This window comes from Calidris pugnax, unplaced genomic scaffold (assembly GCF_001431845.1).
Source record: "Calidris pugnax isolate Ruff unplaced genomic scaffold, ASM143184v1 scaffold220, whole genome shotgun sequence".
Lineage (NCBI taxonomy): Eukaryota > Metazoa > Chordata > Aves > Charadriiformes > Scolopacidae > Calidris > Calidris pugnax.
This window is the reverse complement of record NW_015090963.1, coordinates 893158-914036: the sequence shown is the minus strand read 5'-3', so window position 1 is coordinate 914036 and position 20879 is coordinate 893158. Positions and strand designations below refer to the sequence as shown.

At 52.0% G+C, this 20879-nt stretch overlaps 1 protein-coding gene across 3 annotated transcripts in view; it reads right to left on the bottom strand.

Annotated features, from left to right (window-relative positions):
• CNTFR (ciliary neurotrophic factor receptor) overlaps positions 1-20879 on the bottom strand; it is a 214572-nt gene that overhangs the window by 154664 nt on the left and 39029 nt on the right. For all 3 annotated transcript variants that reach the window (XM_014952478.1, XM_014952479.1, XM_014952480.1), the window contains exon 2: positions 5546-5650. The gene's annotated coding sequence lies outside the window, so the exon portion shown is untranslated. The remainder of the gene's footprint in view (positions 1-5545; positions 5651-20879) is intronic.

Below are 20879 nucleotides of genomic sequence, written 5' to 3'. Positions count from 1 at the left end.
GCCCTGCAATCCCCAGGTCCACTGCGCAGAGCACCAGGCATCCACCACCGAGGTCCTCCAGGAGCCAGGAGACCCACAGCAGCCGTGACACCATCTGAAATGTTTTCAGAAACAGGACAGTCCCTCTTGCTGAGGGTTATTTATTTTAGTTGGAGAACACTGCTTGCCTCCACCAGAGCCCTCGTTTACTGAATGATCATCCCAGACATGCTGCAGCTTGGCATCCTGGGCCAGCTGTAAAAAGTCACCTCCAGCGCTGCTGCTGCCTCTCTCCTGAGCCACAGCTCCCGTGGCAGACCCAGCAGACAGTCCCTCTCCCACACCCACGGTCCTCGGCACGTTGGGGTCTCATCCACCACCCACCGCACAGATCAGCAGGAAGCCTTGCATTAAAGCCTTCTCCTGACACTGACATCTTTCTTGACATCTATGGCCCACCTGAGCAGCTAAGTAACACTCCTGTGAATATAAACAAGCGGGGGAAAGTGCATTCACTAGACAGATAGCTTGGGGAAGTGTCATCACTCGCTGAAAGCCCATATGTGGTTTTGTAACAAAGGTATTTGCTTCCTGTCTTGCCCACTCGTCAGAGGAATATATGAGCGAAGCTCAGCAGCACCCTGGAGACAGACTAAAACCAAGCGGAGAGCAAGGGATGCTCGCTGTGCTCTGCAGGAGCCGTGCAGACGAACACATTATGAACACCCTTGGGAACAGAAATCTCCTTTCTCCTGGGCTCGGGAATGGCACGGAGCCAGAAGCCATCATCCATCTACCCTGCACCTGATGAAGAGGACATGTTAAAACAAAAAAACCCAAAAAAACCCAAAAAGAAAACTAAGTTTTGGTCCCCAAAGCTGCCCACGGACAACTCCTTCTCTCCTTCAGCCACAATCCACTGAAGCCTGTAAGAAAACACACTTCTCGTGAAATCTCCAGCCCGTTGCCACAGTGTGGTGCAGGGCTTGGGTAAAGGCACACCCACCCCATGCCAAAATGGGTCCCAGAAGCTCCCACAACTCAGAGCACATCAAGACCTTGCTTCTAGTTTTGGGAGCCCCAGGACAAGATATATGTTGATTAACAGGAGCAAATTCATCAGGGGCCTCTGAGATGGCCAGGGGAGTTGTTGAGAAGACTGAGCCAGGCTCTTTGCAGCAACACATAGCAAGAGGATGAGTGACAGTGGGCAGTAGCTGACACAATAGGTTCCCGCTGGATGCACAGAGGAACCTTCCCCCCCTCGAGAGCCCACCAGCACTAGAACAGTGGCCCAAAAAACCTATGCTCTTTCTGTACGCAGGGGCTTTCAGGAGCTGGCTGGCTAAAGCCCTGAGCAGCCATGTCCAGTTTCAGACTCTTGCTCAGTGCAGAGTTTCTGCTGGACTTGAGACCTCTGAGGTCCCTTCCCAACCGGACGGTTTTGGAAGCCTGCTGTGAAAAACTGTGGCTGCAATGTCACCTCAGGGCACCGCTTCCCAGAGTCATAACCAAGAGAGAACCAGCACATTACCTTTAACAGCACTCAAAGCTGGAGAGAATGAAGCCTTTGCCCTTCTCCTATCCCCATTTTCATGACTATTGTGACAGAGCAACGAATGGAAGGAGGTGAAGAACAACTCCACCATATGTGCACAGACATTCCTTTGTGCCAGGAACTGAATCTGGAGTTGGTAACTCATTTCAACCCTACCATCCCCTCAAAATCCATATGCTCACTGAAGACTATGTGCGCATACACTGTAAGACCTGCACTGACTTGGCCAAAGGAACCACTCCAAACATGCAGTTTGCATGGCTGGTACTCATTCAAAATGTCCTTGATAGCATTTGATGAAGGAGCAAAACAGATGAGACACAACATGGCAGTGACCACAGCTTGCTGCTTTGGAAAGCAGTAGGAAAACCTCTTTGCTGGGAGTGTGGTGCAGCTGAGGGCCAGGTACCCCAGGAGATGGGGGTGTCCAGGCTTAAGCTGTGAACATGCAGCTAAACAGGCACACTGACCCGAAGTAGCATTGGTGGCAGTTGTGCTCTGGAGACCTCTGGGGTCCCTGTGAGTCTACAAAGATGCAAGAACAAGATGAAGATTGCAGTACTGCATTGCCTGGAGGGGACGCACCTCAGCCAGAAGGTAGAAGAGCCTCCTTCAGAAGCAAACACTGCTAAGCACTCAAAAACTGCATAACCAAGTGACAGCAGCAGAGCTTTGGCAAGACATCTGTCCATCTATAAATAGAGCTCAACCGTGTGTCCTTATCGCAGGGCTTTGATGTGTTTGGGGAGAGTATTTTTTCCCCTTCGCCACTGAGTCCCAGGCAGCACAGATAATGGGCTTGAATCGATCCAGCTCAAGTATTACTAAACTTCCTACCACCGTGGCAGCACGCCAGCCTCAAATAGGACAAGAGAACATGTGTCTGTTCAGAGCCAACCACAAGGAGCAGGCAGAAAATTGCTTTAGACTTTAAAAAAAAAAACAGGTGCTTTTTGCAGATTTGTAGATCAATCTACAATGTATTTTAGAGGTTTAAGAAAGTCAATAGAAACAAGATATATCATTGCTGCACAAGAACGTGAGAAGTTGTATTTCTACTTACGCCGCTACTAGCGCTCCAACCGCGGGCTCGTTGTCCTGCTGCTCCCTGCCATGGTCCCACAGGACCTTCGAAGGATGAGGGACTGGGCTCCCTTCACTGCTGCAGTTCACCACCTGGTGGATTTTGCCAGGACAACTTAGCCCTGGGACTCTCTGTGCTCTGAGATAGATACCCTACAAGTGTCACCAGCGCACCTCGTTGCAGCAAGAGGATGCAGGGGCTGCTGGCAGTGGCCAGGCTGACCTCCCACAAGCTGGAGCTCCTCTCCTCAGGTCTCCATCCATGTGGGCTCAGTACACAAGTTCACTCGAGTCTCTTGGGATGCTCCAAGCAGCGCTGAGATGATCCCCTTGGGATTCATGGCTCAACCTGGTGCCGCTGCCGATGCACACAGGGCAGCAGCCTGCCCTCTGCAATCTCATCCCCAGGGATGTGACAAGCTGGTCCTCACCATACCTCTTGCCTCATCGTGGCACGACTTGGAGAGGCCCTGCACGGCCCCCCCTCGCAAGCCCTTCCCTTCCCCCAGCTCCACCACAGAGCACTACAAAGCATATTCAGAATTTTTCTCCCCCTTTTTGATTACTATTAAGCGAGCCGCATGACATGCCTTATCAAACCAGACCTAAATCATGCCTGCCCCTCCCTAGATCCTGTGTAATGCGTCAGCCATTAAACATGCAATTAGCCTGCATTTACAAATCCGTAAGAGGCTCTCGCCGGCCATCCATCGCTCACGGGCAGGACCGCTCGCGTCCCTCCGCCGGAGCCTGTCCTAATGAGCCACCAGGAAGCGGATCCCACTGGAACCAGCCACATCCATTTCCCAACCTCCACGAGGCACAAAAAGCATCTCCTTATCTTCCACCCCCGGCCTCAGAAGGGGAAGGATAATGCGTGTATCTGGACTGGAAAAAAGAGTTGGCTGCACACCCTTGGTGAACAGGGAAAGCCCCCATGGTGTGGGATGCCCAGCTCCAGCCATCCTTCTGCCCCCGAGCCCAGCTGGGCACAGCAAAACAGGTCAGATTGCAACATGGGAAGCAAAAACCAGCTTTCTCCCCTCCTTACAAGGCTAAAGCATGTGCAAACACCTGCTACACATACCACCCGAACCCCACCGATGCTCCCTTTGGGAGCAAAGCTGGGCGATGAAGCCCACGGCTGGGCATGGACCAGCAGCTGAGGCTCTGGACCAAGGCTGGTCCCTTCCTTTCCCTCTGTCAGGCTCGAGCTGCTCCAACAGCACATCAGCGGGGCTGGACTTTTATTCCTCTGCTGCCGCGTACGAGTGGGCACCAGGGGACGTATCATTCAGCAAAGCCGAAGAAGAAACAAGCAGTGTTAACCGCTAGCATGTGTGTACGGAGACCCCTCATAAACTTCCTTTTTTTTTTTTTCCCTTGCTCCCATCTGCTTTGCTCTGGGCCACTAAATCCAATTCAGCGGCGCTCAGAGCTTGTACCGAAGCTGCGACACATTTGTCAGATCCCTGACTAGAGCCATGGCTAATTTTACAACGCTAATTTATCTCACCATATTATATCGCTTTCATTTCATCCCCCCGGATCCCATTACTGCCAGTGTACCTTGTAGCCAGCGTGTAACAGTAATTGGTATTATTAGCAACGTACCCTCCTCGAGCTGCTCTATTTGCAGAGCTGCGAGGAGTCCCGTGGGTGAGCCAGTCCGTGCCGAGGATGGGAAGGAAAGGGGTCCTTATCCCATGCCACTCCAAGGATGCCACCACTGGGCAATGCCCAGAGCAGGGTTTAGCTGCTGCAGAGCATCTCTGCACATCCAGGACCCCAGCCTGCTCCCCACTGAGGCTCCATCAGGTGCTGCCTACCCATGTGATCCCTTGACCTTGAGCTTTTAACACCAGAGCCTGTGTTCAGCCCTGCACACAGGGAGCACTTCTGTCCTTTCCCGTGACTCAGAGGAGACAGGACTTTGCTGATCCAGGGTGAACGGGGCTGTAAAACACCCCTGGGAAGCTTGGTGCAGGGGGGAGAGGGCAGGGGAGCCACACAGGGAAAATTCGTGACACTTCATGCTGTGTTGCCAGCCGTTTCTGCTCTTTGGTGTAAGCTATTGCTTTTCCAAGATCAATGTAATTAAAGCCATGCAGTTTTAGCTAAGTGGGAAGCTGCGCTAGTCAAACGGTGACAATTCCCACTTAAGATGTCCTTGCCTGGCATTTAGAGACTTGTTAAATTTTAATTCATCATTTTCATTCCTCAAGCACCGGCTTCCCCAGAGCAGCTCCGCAGGGGCTGCATCCCCAAAATGTGGCAGCCCCATCCACATGCCCCTTCCCTGCTCCACCTGGGTCCCCCTAGCTTGGAGAAGATGACCCCAAACCTCCCCTCAAGCAGCACTGTGTTATCACAGCCCCATACAAAGCCCACGTGCAACAGGTCTCAGAGGTGGGGCAATCCCTTAACCATGGCTGGTGATGGTGATGGTCTCCTAAGGGGGTGCAGCCCTTTTCAGCTGATCAGAGCTTGAAGTTGTGTTTGTCTGTGCAAAGTGGGACCTCACCTCCCACCACAAAGCAGGGCTGGGTGACACTTACCTGCTCCAGAGTAGTTCAGCCACCATGGGACCTCTGCTACCCCAGTCAGATCCACACTGCCAGAAGGGCTTTCAAGCAGGAAGGCTCTCTGTGGAGAAGCCTCCCATGTGCAGTCCATGACATCTTCATTTTCCAAGCTGTTCAACCAAACCTGGCCCTCTACAACCTAAATAACCCCTGTCAGCATCTGCCTTCTTCACACAGCAGCCATGGGGCTGCTCACACATCAGAGCCAGGACCAGCCCCTTGCCATACGTTAATAAAGGCCATCCTAGCCAAAGGACACATGGGCTTCAGCCCCACCACAGCCCCAGGCACACCAACAAAGGACGAACCGGGTGAGCAAGCGCTTCAATCCACCTCTTACCTCTCCAATGGTCCAGAGTCCTTGGGGTGTCCCCAATTTCTCATCAACGTCCGGGGGATTCTTCTGGCTGCTTGATCGACCCTCGCCGCTCAGACCTGGGATTTTCTTCAACGAAACAGAAGAGACAACCTGTCAGGCTACCAGGTGGAGCTCTGCCGTCGCTTCGGGTTTAGGAAACAAGCGAAGGGGGGGGGGGCATCTGTTTTCCAGCCTTGACAGCTGGGGGTAACTGGTGTAAACATGAAGCTAGTTTAGATGAAGAGCCCTCCCACATGAGCATCACAGTCCAGCCCCAAAGCACGCATTTGCTTAATTACTTCGATTTAGAGACATGAAAGGGGAGAGGGAAAAAAAAAAAAAAACAAAAAACCCAAAAAATACAGCAGCTTGGGGCATCTCTGATCTTCTTTAAAGACAGACAGCATCGCTCCCCAGCCAAAACAGCATAGCAGCACTAAAACGTCAGCCCAGCACCAAGGCATTTGCCCACGAGGTCTTGTGCTGCCTAAGCCCTAATCCTGCAAAGCCTCACGCACGTGTTAAACCGTGCAGGGAGAGGCCAATCCGACTGAACCCGGGAGTGTGAAGAGGAAAGCACGCACGTACGGCTTTGCAGCACGGACACCGAGGGCTGGAAAGGGGGGGGGAGAGAGACTTTCTGTGCTACGTCTGACATGCTGCCTAGTGAGACGGAGGCTGAAGCATTACTGTAACCAGCAGTGCCTTCAGTTACAGCAGCAAATATGCTTTTTGTGTTAGACAAACAAATTATCAGTCGGGATCCGCGCTCATTATCTAGCTCTTGTGGCTGAGCTTGTGTGGCTCCCCCCTCCTTTTTAAATGCTTTGAGGAGGGGAAAAAAAAAAAAAAAAGAAAAAGGAAAAAAAAAAAGTCTCATGGTTCTGCATTATTAAAAATGAAAAATAGGAGCCAAACTCCACTGACAAGAGGGAAGTCTGGGAGTCAATCCTGCAGAGACGCTTTCCCAAGGGCGACAGCGACTCCAAGCCTGGAACACCACGGGCTTTAATTAGCACCCGACCTCGAATTGACGAGCGTCGCCAGAGGCCACCCCAGGACCCCATCCAAAGCCTGGGCGAGTCAGCAGGAGGGTGCTACAGAAACCCAAACTACAACCCCCACCCACCTACGAAACCTAAATAAATAAATAACAACCACCACCACCCGCCCCAAAAAAACACTCCACTGGGTGCTTGACGGAGAAACCCTCATTTGCAAAGCGCTGGGAAATAATTAAAAAGTTTTCCCAGAGCTTAAAAGGAGGGAAGCAGACCGTTTGTCATGCCGGCAGCGCATGGTGTGCCGCAATTTATCACGCTTGTCAGGTGTCAGCCACCGAGAAATTTAACTCCAGCTGCCCCGAGCCCAACACCCGCAACACCCCATCACTCAAAAACCCGCTCTGCCAGGCACCCCCCAGCTGACAAGTGACTGGCAAGGAGGGGAGAGGGCTCCTCCCCACCAAGCCTCCCCTCGCTCTGCAATGCCAACGCAGCTAGTAAGTTTTATTTATTTATTTATTTTATTTATTTATTTTCACCCACAGATGAAGCCGAACAGAGGAGACCAGGCTACGGCAAGCGTCAAGGTTTGTCCATCACTACCTGGCAGGGGCCCGCCTGGGCTGTCACTCCAGCTTGGCAGGGATAGGACAAGAGAGATGGGTTTAATACCAAGCGCCCTTGGGGAGGTTTTTGCAGCATCCTCTGCTCCAGCCGTTAAGGACACGGCTCAAGCAGGGACAGTGCATTATGCTGGGTACAAAGTCCCCATGCCTTGGCTGAGAGGTGTCCCTGGAACCCCCTCACATGGAAAGACGTGACACCCCTTGCTACCTCTGGGCCCTCTCCTGATGGGACAAGCCATCCCTACCACAGGTCCAGCAGCACAGCTTTCCCCATGGAAATCAAAGCGCGGATTTGCTTTTTAAGAACTTCAAATTGAGGTCAAACCGGGTTTTGGAGAAGATCAGCACACCCAAAGTAGGTCGCCAGCTGAAGGACCTGGCTCAGGCAATGAGCTACCGCTGAGCCAGTGGCAAGGTCTGTGAACTAGCCTGTCCCAAAAAGAGGGGACAGCCTTGGCCACAGCTCAGGCAGGTTCATGTATAGAGTAAATATCACTGGTCACAGGGAGGAGTCCGGGGCAGGTCTCTGCAGAAGGGCTGGGACCCGTCCTGAGCTCACCCCACATCACTCAGGACTTGAGGTCCCAGCAACGCTACACTCAGGAAATTTAATCACCGTGACGCCTGCTTTAGATGGCCTGGGTGGAATGCCCCGCAGAAATGCTCTTGTTTTGACCATCTCTGGAGCAACAAGCTGAGGTAGGAGGGAACTGCAATCATTGCAGTGCAACGGCACTAATTGTTTAAACAGGTCCCTGCAAAATCCTGAAGGAAACCCAGTGCCTACTGCACGTGCATGTCCCATGTGGTGCATCTGAACCCTACAGCAAGGGGTAGTTCACAGAATCACAGAATCACATGGGGTTGGAAGGGAGCTCTGGAGATCATCAAGTCCAACCCCCCCACCGGAGTGGGTCTACCCAGAGCAGGTTGCACAGGATCTTGTTCAGGTCGTTTTTGAATGTCCCCAGAGAAGGAGACTCCACCCCCTCTCTGGGCAGCCTGTTCCAGGGCTCTGCCACCCTCAAAGTAAAGAAGTGCCTCCTCATGTTTAGGTGGAACTTCTTATAGTCAAGTTTGTACCCATTTCCTCTTGTCCTATCCCTGGGCACCACTGAAAAAAGACCAGCCCCGTCCTCTTGACTCCCTCCCTTTAAGTATTTATAAGCATTGATCAGATCCCCCCTTAGCCTTCTCTTCTCCAGACTAAAAAGCCCCAAGTCCTTCAGCCTCTCCTTGTAAGTTGAACCACTTCTTGCAAAAAGGAGAAAAAAAAAAAAAGAAAAAAAAAAAAACAAGTCAAACACACAGCCTTAGCCAAAAACCTTTCTCCCCAGCACAAGCCGGGGCTACGTCGACCAGGGGGTCAACGAGTTTTACTTGTACCACCAGAAGGGTCCCACGGTTCCCCTCACATGTGCTCCAAGCAGCGTAGTTCCTGCTGTGGGAGCAGCGCGGCCGCTGCCTCCCCGGCACACAGGGCTATATATAATACACCCACACAGCAGCGCCTTTCGGAGGCTCGCAACTTGGCACGGGGGAAAGGTGGATTTTCGTGGCGTCAGCAGCAAGCAGATCCCTGACACCTGGCTGAAAACCTTCCCCAGAACTATCAGACCCGGTCTCACGGGCGCAAAGGTACTGGAGGTTTTTTCGGCACAACAACTGCAAGAATTTTTCTTCGTTGGTTTTTTTTTTTGTTGTTGTTTTTGTTGTCGGTGGTTGGGGGTTTTTTTGTTTTGTTTTTTTTTAAACTGTGGATAAACTAGTGCCTTTTTCTCCCCCAAGCTGCATTCTGAGAGCAGCTTAAAACCCTCTTTGCTAGAATTTTCCAAAAAAATTCAGCCGGAGGCAGAGACATGTGAAGTTTCAGTCCAAATGGTTAAAGGCTGGCGTAGTTTCAAGCAACTGAAGACAGGGGCTTATAATCAGAAGTGTCAGGCAACCTTAATTATATTATTTCCTGAAGGAAATAGTTTTCCCTGCCGAAGTCCAGAAGTTATTAAAAAAAGTTGACCTCACTGGAACCAATCAAGATGGAGACAAGAAGCCTGTGATGGATTTTTAAGGCAGGCGAGTTCACACATCTGCATTTTCGGGGGTCTAGGATTTTAGGACAGGTGTTCCCGGAGAAGCCTGGCCCTGCGACAGCCCCAGGGCCAGGAGCCAAGATGCAGAGCCCCCTCCACCCACCTTCCCCAAGACCCCCGGGCACGGGGGGACACGGGGAGCCCCAGGCGCTCGAGGAGGATGCTCGCCTGTGGCCGGATCGATCGCTTTGCCAACACGAGCGAAGAAAAACAGCCGGCTGCTTTGTAGCTGTCAGGAGCACACAGGCTTTTTGTCCGTCTCTTCCCCTGCGCCCATAAATAAAAGTGACAGCAACTTTATTTAGGACTTCTTCCAGTTAAGAGGGGATGGAAGAAAAGTGAAAAATGAAATCGTAGCTCAGCGAAGGCGGAGGGGGAGGACCCTGGAGGCACAGCTCAGGCTGTGCCATGGTTACAGCAGCCCTCGCACCCCCCCGAAACCAGCACCTCCTCATTCCCACCAGTGCACCCTTCCCCTCTGTCCCTCCAGGCAAAGAAAGTCTACCTCATGTGCCCCTGTCTCCTGCTGCCCATCGACTCCCCAGCGCTAGCCAAGCATCTGGAGGGAGTCAGAGGTTGAATAACAGTATCTCCTTTCCTCCTGAAAGAGACTAACAAACACCCAAATAATTCAGAGGAGAAAGTCACCTGTTTCCTCCACCACATACACAAACCTTGTACTCATAGCATCAACAGCAGCACCAAAATGCAGCTCAGCCCCTTGCAGCTCACCAGCATGGCTAAACAGTGAGGGCAGCATCTCCACCAACTACGATGGGAGGTCCTGGCTGTTTTGGCTATAAGCTCCAAGATGTCTTTTGCAACTGAGGAATGACCTTTTTTGTACAAAAAACATGGAAAGAGACTCAAGAAAACAAGAGATGAGGTGAAGGCTGCTTCACCACAAGGCTGAGCACCCAGCAGAGCTGCCCCCAGGCAATGACCCGACATGGGGGAGAGCAGCAGGAGCTGGAGTATCCCAGGTCTGGTCCCCCCCAGCTCCCTGCAGTGTCTTCCAGAAGTATAGCACCTGGTTTATCTCAACGGTATTGCAGCACATTGAAAAGACAAGCTTTGTTTCAACCTTCATCCTGTGCCACGCGCAGGAATCCAGTCCCCAACAGGGTCTGCAGGGCTCTCACGGTCTGCACCGTGCTTAGGAGCCAGGCTGGAGATACACCACGCACCTCTACCTGTACACAAACACACTCAGCCATGTAGGAAGAGACCCACCATCCCTGGGGATGGGTGCCCACCCCATCCGGAATGGTTCAGGGTGGAAGCTGTGTGCAGGTCCCCCCGGGGAGAGAGAGGCAGCCAGTGACCTCATGGGTTTCTTCCACCACTGCCCTCTCTGCTGCCGTGAGTCAGAGATTAGCGACAGGCCATTTGTCAGCACTGGTGGCATCATCGCCAATCTCATTTCTGAGCAGACATCTGACCTTGCTCGCATCCCTGTGACCCACGTTACCGCACGGCTCAGACAGCCTCCTGACGGCTCCCAGGGGACACCAGGCAAGGCAGGGGGACCGGGCTGTGACACAGGCTGGTTCCTGGCTCAGCATGCACAAGACAAGACTTTTCAGCTGCAGGATGAGCCCTGAGTGAGCGTTGGCAGGCCTGTCCCGCTGCCCTGCCCTTCTTCCAGCTGGTACCCAGGCACGGGTCTCCCTTGCTGAGGGACAGATCAGGTTATTGGAGAAGGGAGATCTGTCCCCTAAAGGAGGGCTCAGGCAAAGCCAGCCCCGAATCTCAGGAGACGAGAAAACAAAAGAAAAACAAAAGAAAAACAAAACAAAACAAAAGACCTTTTTCCCACATCTGCAGCATTCTGTGTCTCATCTCCATCTGTTGCAGCCCCCCACTACCCAGCCAGCTGGGGGGTTCAACATGCATACCAGCTGTGGCACTCAGACCTCCTCCACAGCCATCCATGATTTAGCCTGAATTCTAACCCAGATCTCACTCCATGAGGAGACCAGATACAACCCAGGGACAGATCCACCCTGCGTTTCTGAGCAGAGCTTGTACCTGTGTCCTGCAGAGCAGGTGAGCTATGCCACAGCATCCACCATCCCTCTGCCCCAAACCAGACCGTGTGGCCACCGTATGTGTCTACTGTGCTGTCACTTGGACACCATGCACAGCTCTGGTCCTCACAGCTCAGAAAGGGAGTTAGTGAGACAGCAAGAGGTACAGAGGATGGGGAACAAAACAGCTTCTGTAACAGGACACTCCAAGACTTTTCTCAACCTCAGAAGAGGGAAAGGGAAGGAGGAGGAGACAGGACTTAGCCACAACAGGCTAGACAAACTGTGTTGGCCAAACCACCATGTTGACACAGCTCCTTGCTAAATGGCAGAAAACAAATTCTTTCAAGAGGAGCAGGGGAAATTCCAGGCGAACAGGTCCTCTGACAAGTCCTGATCCCGATACAAGCTTTGCTTCCACACAACCCTCAGCCTTTGACAGCCAGATGCTGGGAGGGGTGCGTTCCCACCGGGAGGGACGAGACACTCGGCAGGACAGCTCTTCGTCTGCACCAAGTCAAGCCAGTCCCAGCTCTTGTACTTCTCATAAGAGGAACGAATTAAAATGATGTGGGACTGGGAAAAGACACACTCAGTTAAGATGAAGAAATCAGTGCCATTAAACATCATTAGAATAATATGCCCAGAAAGCTTCATAAAAGGAGATACCATATGATTGAATGCTCTCCAGACCCTCATTTCACACAGACCCAAAACACCAGCCGAGAGTCTCTTCTAACAGCCAACTCTTACAACTATCAGAAGGTTTTTTGGTTTTGTTTTTTGAGGTTTTTTTTTTTTCCTGAGGAGCTTTTTAGGTTTGCAATTGTAGTTTCAATTCTTTTAGTTCCTGGGGGAAAAAAAAAAAAAAAAATCATTTTTCATTAAGCTGAAGCAAATGGCATTTTTGCTTGTCAAAAATATTTGACACAACTCTGACAGACTCGACCAGACATATAAATAAAAGATTTAAACCCTTCTGCTTCAGAGCTTAAGAAAAACCCACTGTCAGTCCCACCCCAGGAGAAGCTTTCCCCTACGGGTCACGCTGCCCGGGGGGCTGCCAGCGCCATCCTGGCGCTGATGCTGGGAGGGAGGACAGGCAGCAGCCACACCAGCCTGCTCATCCAAGTAAAACCCCACCAGCCCACGTTCTCCTGCCATCTCCCAAGGCTCAACAAACAAACAGCCGGCTCCGGTGGCAGGGAGGCGAGCGGCATTGATCCCCCTCCCTCTCTCCTGCCACCATCCGTATCCGATAATGGCATCGACCGGGAAGCGCCGGTTGCTTTATTTCCTCAGCCACCCGGGCTGTGCATCAGCAGCCATCAGGCCTCCTTCCCCATCCCTCGTGTCAGCGACAGGGCCGCAGATGCCGTGACAAGATGCAAAGAAGCGTCGAAGCCTGTTTCGAAATCCTTCTATCCTATTCAAGCCAGAGAGGCTTATCTGCATGGATTTATGCTGTTTGCCCCAATATTTAGTTACTGAGCTGACTAATCTGTGTGCAAGAAAAACCCCGGTGGCTGAGCAATCTACATCATTCATCATTTAGATTAGCTATTGTCTTAATCCTCTTTAAACTACTGTATAATACATAAGGGAATGGATGTCCAATATGCTCGGGATATGCAGAAAAAACCCCGGCTGAAGCTCAGAAACTTGGACAGAAGCTCAGAATGACAGATCCTACCAAGCCACGGAAGACAAAGGAAACCTGTTGCACCCCTTGACAGCTGGTTATTCAGCTCTTTCCTCCCCGCCAGCCTTTAATTATTTCCTAGCCGGCTTCCTCGAGCAACACGTAGTTCCCCTGCCCTCTCCCCTCATCACAACCCCGTTATAAACTGAGGACCCCAAACGATGCCAGCTCCACCCCCATATGGTCTTGCTAAGGCTGCTGCCCCACGGACGAGAGCCCTTGGGGCATCCCAAACCAGCATCAGCCACCACATCCGCGCTGCTCTGGGAAGGGAACCAGTTCTGCCCAGCCCAGTGCTGGGCTTTGGGCTCTGCCTTGAAAAACAGGCAGGTTCAGGTCAAGGATGAAGTCTGCTTTTGGTCTCTGGGACCGTGCCGCGCATCACCGCGGCGCCCAGCGGGAGGAGGAACAAAGAACAGGTTTCTTTATGGAAAGAATTTGGGAGGGGAGGGAGGAGAGAAGGAGGGGGTGCAACAAGGCAGTAGCAAATGAGGCTTTAGTTCGTTGCCTGCCAGAGCTGAGGGAGCTAATAAACAGACAGATGAGAGCTAAATTGTCTTCTGAACCTCTGTATCAGTATTCACATTACAGAGGCTGCTTCCAGCAATTCCAGCGTATTAATAATAAATGCTACATAATTACAGCAGACTTGCTTTTGTCTTCTCTTCCTGTTTTCTGTCAATGTCTGCTTAACCCTGTGCAGCCCGCAGCCTGCTCTCCACCTACGCCAGCCCCTCCACGGGGGGCACAGCACCGATGGGTGCCCCTCCTGGCTCCCTCCCGGGCTGGACATGGAGCAAAGGGAGGTGAAGGAAAGCTCAAGAGCTGATCCCAGTCCACAGTCATCACCTTCTACCTGTCAAAGCTGTGATGATGTTGCTGCAGGGCATGAAAAAGCAGTATTTGGGGCTTTGGAGGTAGCCCCAGGCTGGGATGAGTTGGGGACTGTGCAAACGCCATCTCCAGAGCACAGAGGAGCTCCAAATCACCCACAGCCTCTTAATAGACAACGGGGTCTATGGCCTCTGTGGATTTTCACCTTATCCAGATTTGCGGCTGGAGCTGCCTTCCCTACAGAGATGCTTTTGGGGTGTCTCTGCCCCAGCCCATGGGGAGCCCTCCTGCTGCACCCGTGGTAACAGGGCTGTCGGTGGTGGTGGCCCCCAGGATGCGTGGGGCCAGGAGCAATCACTCCACACACTGCTGGGAGGTAGCAGCAGGCTCTGGGGCAACCCCAGAAGGAAGCAACGGGGGGAAGACATAGGAGAGGTCCCACGGGTTCCAAGTCTGGCACTCAGGTAGGGAAAAAACAAGGTCTTTCTGTAATCAAGCTCCAGACCAACACACCTCCATCTTGTGCAGGGCTGCAACCAGATCCCCATGCTCCCCCCCTTGCTCTCCGTAGTGCCAGGGACCATCGGACCCAGCCACTCTTCCCAAGTGTTCTTCCTAGGCAAGCCATACCAAAACACTGTGCTCCATCTGATCATTTCATGAGCTGATTCAAATGAGAGCTAAAGACCCTCTGGCACTTTTTCCCTGACTTTTAGAAGTGTTTCATCCAATCTAGCCACAAACTGAGCTCTGGAGCCTGCTTTGCTTCCCACAGGAGTGGCTCGATAAGCATTTCTTCCTCTGTTACAGGCAAAGAGCATCAAAACTCCGGAGAAGGATCCACATTAACAGTGCAATAGCTGTTTACAGCAGAGCACAGGTTTAATTTGCACCTTTCAGGCTAGCTCTCTCTTTTCCCAGCCTTGCAGGGAGGCTGCCATGCCCCCTAACATGGCTTCAATAATAGAAGAGAACAAATACCTCCAATGGGATTTCTGCGAGAAGAAACCAACATGCAAAACAAAGCGTGCCTGCCTTCCAGTGCAAATTAACTCAGCTTCTGCCCCGACTACAGACCTTTCCAGACATGAGACCTACTGGACGGCAAACGAATGCCAAGCAGCTCAGATGTAAATCTCTCCCCGTGCAGAGAGAGCCACAAATGCTAAGGGAACACTTGGCTCAAACAGCCGAGCATTGAGAAGCCTTGAAATGGAAAAAAAAAAAACAACTCAAAGCTAGCTACATCACTCACAGAGGAAAGACAAGGCTGGAGCAACACACAACTGTCTGTGCCTCAGACACCGGTGTTCCACCCAACCTGGGACATTCACAGCATCCCCCAGCACTGGCTTCCTGCCACCACCCTCCGACGGTTCCCATGGCTGCACACATCCACTTGGCATTTTCTGTGCAGTCTCCTCTGCAAGGTGAAGCACAGAAACATTTTTCTCCTTGTACATGTCATAGTCACTTTTTTGTGGTTCTCAGAAAATGAAGCAGCAACTGGTTGTTCAGGAAGCAACGCTGAAGAAAAAGAACTACAGGTCTTCTCTGTCCTACACCGACCAGTAGAGGTGTCGAGAAAAGCCAGAGGTACAGACCATGAGGGTGATGGAAGGGATGCACAGGACACGAGTCCTCTGGACTGCTCACATGGAGCAGGCATGCCAGAGAAGGATGGAGCACAATGGGGAGTGGGAAAAAAGGGGTATCATCATCATCACATCAAGCATTTCCTTGCGGGACAGCAAGAGGATGGTTACTTTGAGTGTGACATTGCTGATAGAAAGCCATGGGGTATGACAGAGCCCAAGTTCATCCCTACTGGGTGGCCCTTGGCCAGTCACATCTCCATGAGCTGCCTCTCTCAGCAGGGCAGCCCCAGTTTCTTCACTGCAGGGACCTCTACTCGCTGTGCAAAAGGCACTCACCAGGCTGGAGTCCCCACACACCTCTGTGAGCTGCTGTGGCCAGGAAAGTAATAAGCTATTTAGAAAGGGAAGGGAAGGGAAGGGAAGGGAAGGGAAGGGAAGGGAAGGGAAGGAAAGCCCTGTGCGGGGTGGGAGGGAGGAGAAGTTGTTCACAGAGGTGCTGCCTTCCTAATTGTTTGAGGCCGAGGTACCCACAGGCTGCCAGAGCCATCCTCGCCGGAGGGCCAGGAACTGGGCGAGGAGTCTGTTCTTGGCTGACCAGACTGTTCCTACCCAGAAGAACACTGTAACAAACTGTTGTTTGTTTGTTTATTCATTTAGTTTCTCTCTTCCTTGTGTCACTTTCCCACAGGCCCAAACCCTCTCCCTGGGGAAGTGGCGGCCGGTGTCTGGGCCCCTTTTCAGCTCCTGCACAAGTTACTGAACATGCTACGCAGGGTTGTGCAATGAGCTATTTAGAGAGCGTGTGTGCGTGCAGAACTTCAGATTTACTATAGCCTTAATGGACTGAAACATAATTATTTAAAAAAATATAATAATAATTAAAATAAAAACCTCCCATAACTGAAATTTGTCCAAATAAGGAGCAAAATAGCTTTTTTTTTCCCCCTTCGATTCTGGGGAAGTTCTCTTTCAATGCTGCAAGAGGGAGATCAAAACTTAAAATTTATAAAAGACAAGCGGGACACGGTGGGATCTAAGGGAAGGGAAGGGAAGGGAAGGGAAGGGAAGGGAAGGGAAACCCACCAAGAGCTGCAAGGAAGATGACATATGTCAGCCCCAGAAAGGAAGATTCCGAGCTGGACCACAGCTTTGGGACACAAGCAGCCACCCAGCCAAGAGAAGCTGTGCTGCTGGAGCAGCTCCTGCACACAGAGGGAAGCCATAGCCCTGCCAGCCCCTTGCAGCACCCACCAGACACATGGACAACCTCTGTCACTGCTGGGCTGGCTGTCACAGGGGGGTCACAGGCATGGGAGGACAGTGGAGCACCCAGATTGCTCTCTCAATGGCGCCAAACCATCCCAGCATGGATCCTTGCATCGTAGTGCTATGGAGCAATGCAAGATTTACCTCAGGATGATCATCCAGCACTCCCAGATGCAAAGGCAGAAAAGTATTAGGCTTCTGAGCCCCCAGGCTCATCTCCAGGACAGCCTGCGTCCCATCCTCCTGCCTGGGCTCTTTCCCTGCTTTCCAACAACCTCCATGTCCAAGCCTACACCCCAGATCTCAGGGTGCTCCTAGGCAGTTGATGGCAGCACGTTGCAGGCTGCGTGAGCCTCTTGTGTCAGCCCGCTCCGCAAACCATTTCAAAAAAAAGCGAGCAAGTAATTAATGACAAATTAGGCTGCTAATTGATTCTAAGCTCTGTTAGCTCAAGGGGAAACAGAGGCAGAGCTGTGCCCCTCACAGTTTGGCTCACTGATCACAATTGTGATATGAGGGGCATGAGCTCCCCAGGAAAGCTTCTGGAGACACAGTCCCACCTCGAACTGCACACACCAGCCCTGGGATGTCTTAATACCTCACTTCTTCTAGCCCCAACCTTTCTCCAACCACTGTGACAACCAAAGGTCCCCAGCTGACAGTCAGACCCATCTGCAAATCCAAAGACAGCACCCACAAGCACCAGCAATTGTGGGGGACAACCCCAGGCCTCCCCTCAAATAAAGATGTCCTTGCTGGGAAGGGACAAACAGTTTTCCCACCACCACATTCCGGCAGCATTTAAAGGTTTGTACAGCAAGAAGTCCCCATTTTGCTTGGCCCTATATGGACTCCTGCACCTCGCAGGAGGAGAGGACAAGGAGATGAAGCAATGCAAGAATCAGCCCCCACCAGACAGGTAAGATTGGGTCAGTTGAGATCCTAGAGCTGAAGAAACCCTTCCTGACACAAGTATCTCAGCTCTGCTTTCTGGAAAGCTCAGAAACACAGTGCAGAATTACCTCTTCTCTTATTAAGTAACAGGTAATATGTAATTAAATAGTGATATTAATAAATAATGAGCAATAATTCCTTAATAAGGGACAATAAAACTTGAAGTATTGCACTCTATCCCAACTTTTAAGTACATAGGAAGCACAACACTTACAGGCACTGGACAGACCTGGCTTGTGCAGGGGCTCTATGGGAGCAGGACCAGTTCTTCTGGGTTTGGCCATCAAGCAGCCGATGCTAAGGTCTCCATCCATCCACTCTCTCACCGCCCTTCTCCTCGGGCAGCTCAATTAGGCCTAACGAATTACATCCAGCACGAGTCACGAGCAAGCGCTGGAAGACTTGGCGACCATGGTGCTGTGCAAGCAGAAGGTGAATAAATAAAATTGACTCGAGTTGACAGAAAACTGCTCAGTGAAACTCATTGCAAGTTGCCAATTCAGTGACAGAGATTCTGTAGCAAAGCATCTGTTTGAGTGACTTTGGCTCAAAAGGGGACAAAAGAAAACGTGGCAAAAAGCACTTCGACTTTTAAATAGGAAAAACTCCAAGGAAGTTTTATACTGTTTCAACATTTAAGTTTAAAAAAAAAAAAAAGTTTAACCAAGAAGAATGAAATACTGTTAGTTACCAGAATGGATTTAGGATCCATAGATGGACAATAACATAGTCTGGTCCAGACCTCAACCTAACACCATGCAGGAGGAGCAGGACCAGCCAGCCTGCAGGTCATGGGGACAAGATACTTCTCAGTACCTGACAGGCAATCGGATGCTCCAAATTGGGCTGTTGTCTGCTGCCCTGTCCATCTCCTGCCTCTCCTCATCCATTGATGGGCTCGAGACAGCAATAAGAGCCTCCTCAACACTCTTCTTCACCTTCCCTTCCCCGGGCTGCACAGACCCTCTCTCTTAGCATATCCGACACCACTCTTCTCCATGAACCATCCGAGTTTCCCTGCTGACAGCCACTGATGAGTTTTGACATCAACATTCCCGCGGGAGATGCTGGTGGGGAATTATTGTAAAGCAGGACAGACCGCGCAGCTTCCTAGAGGGCAAGAAACTCTTCCCAAATCTAGTCGTGGCCATAATCGACTGTCACAGCTTCCGCCTCAAAAATAAAGAGCCTGGCTCCACGGCAATGCAAACAGTTACTGTTTCAACACAGTTTTCCCCCCATTCCTTCAATTCGAAGTCAATTACGGCAAGGTTAATGGGGCAGAGAGGATGCCAGTCGGCTGGGTAATGATGTCAAAGCACCTGGCATTGCCTGGGCAACAGCTAGGCAGCGGGGATGCAAATGAAGGCACAGGATTGCACTTGGTCCCTGGAAACGAGCTGATGCAATTGAGCGTGTCAGCATTAATGAACATGGAAATAACGAGAGCACCCAGAGAAACAAGACACTGATGGCAGGGGTTGGGGCGGGGTGGGGGAGGAGGGGTGCTGAACCCAGTGTGAAGAGATGGCTATGGGCACAGCACGCTGGAGGTCAACGGGAGAAGGCCTTCATGGTGCTGTTTCCTCCAGGTCTTCACCCACAGGTGCTTCCCACGGTTTAACACTCCAGCTTTGCACACCCAAGACAGACCATGCTGCCCCTCTGCTGAAGTCTCTCCTCCTCCAGCAGCTTCTGGCTCTTCTCCAGGCAAGCTGTGACAGGGAGAGCAAGAGGGGAGCTGCACTGAGATGTGCATCAAGAGGGCACATCTCAGAGTGACCTGGTAAACACGGGGCCGGGGCAGCAGAGACCAAGGGGCAAGAGGTGCATGGGAGCAGAGGTGCGTGAGGGCATTTCGGTGCAAGGAGCAGTGACCTGCTCAGCAGGAAGGCTGCCCCAGCAGGGCAGTCCAGCTCTTTCCAAAGCTGGCTGTCACCACATCATCTGCAATTAATATTTTGAGGCTTGCAGGCCAAGCAACAGGAGCTGTTATGTAGGACATTGTCTGCCAGGGTAGCAATTGGCACATCATGCTTCCACGGAGCAGGACTACACGGCAGCAGATAAGAGTGCTTCAAGCCTCGGACACCAGCAAGATATTTCCAGTTTTGGTCCATCATCCAGCTGCTGTATTGTCTCCCTAGTCCACGAGTTCCACCAGATCCCCCTCAGGGCATTTACTACTTGGAAAACCATCACTCCTATACTGTAATATTCAGTGGTTTTCTATCCTTGGCCTTTAAGTCCACTCCGTGCCACCGCTCTCCCTCTTCCCTGACCCCACTCACTCTCCTGCACAGCTGCAGTGATGTAGCTGCCTTTGGTCCCTGAGCAGAGGCCATCCATCCCTCCACATCCCAGTGACATAGGTGGGCTGGTGCCCCACACACACTCTCTTGTGCTTTCTTTCTGCTGCGCTCATCAACTCCACAGCCCACCCCTGAAATACGTTCCAGGGTCGCAGCAGCCGTGGTGAGGTCCCACAGGGGTTCTCCTGCCCCAAGAAAAGCTACTTTAGACGGGCAGGGGGAAGGTGACAGCATTTGTCACACTAGTGACGAGCAGAGATGCAGCTGTGCAAATGAGACCCCAGCAACCACCTCCCAGCCCCAGGGATTCCCCACAGGCAATGAAGAGCGGTATCAGGGACACAAAGCAGCCAGCACCACAGGGGAGCAGTTGGGTCATGCATCCATTTACAAGGTCATCCCCCTGTGCCTCTTTAAAGCCCTCCACTTTCCACCGAGGCAAGTCAAGGTGACTTGGAAAGCCCTTGCTGCTCCTGCTCCCACCCGATACTCTCTGCTATCCCCTGTCCCTGCCCCCTGAGCCCCTCAGAGCAGAGAGCATCCTTCTCTGCTCTCTGGAAACAGCCCAGCAAAGCAGCAGCCTGTGCCATAAATAACACTGGCAATGGGCAAGAGCAGAGCAGCCATGGGCTCTGCAGGGACCGGAGCATCCCCGGCCAACCCATGCCCAGGCTCTGAGGGACACAGGGCTTGCCCTGAGCAAACACCTTCCAAACATCCTCCCTGTCCACCACAGAAGGACCAGGCATGCCTGGGCTCACTGCAGTGCCAGCCCCAATGCCAGGCCTCTCCTTGAGTGCCAGCATGTTGCTTTTAAATGTCAGCAGTAAAATCAGCTACACATCAGAGGGAATTAAATGGAGGAGGAGGGGGAGGCCGGGGGGGGGGCGGAGGAGGGGG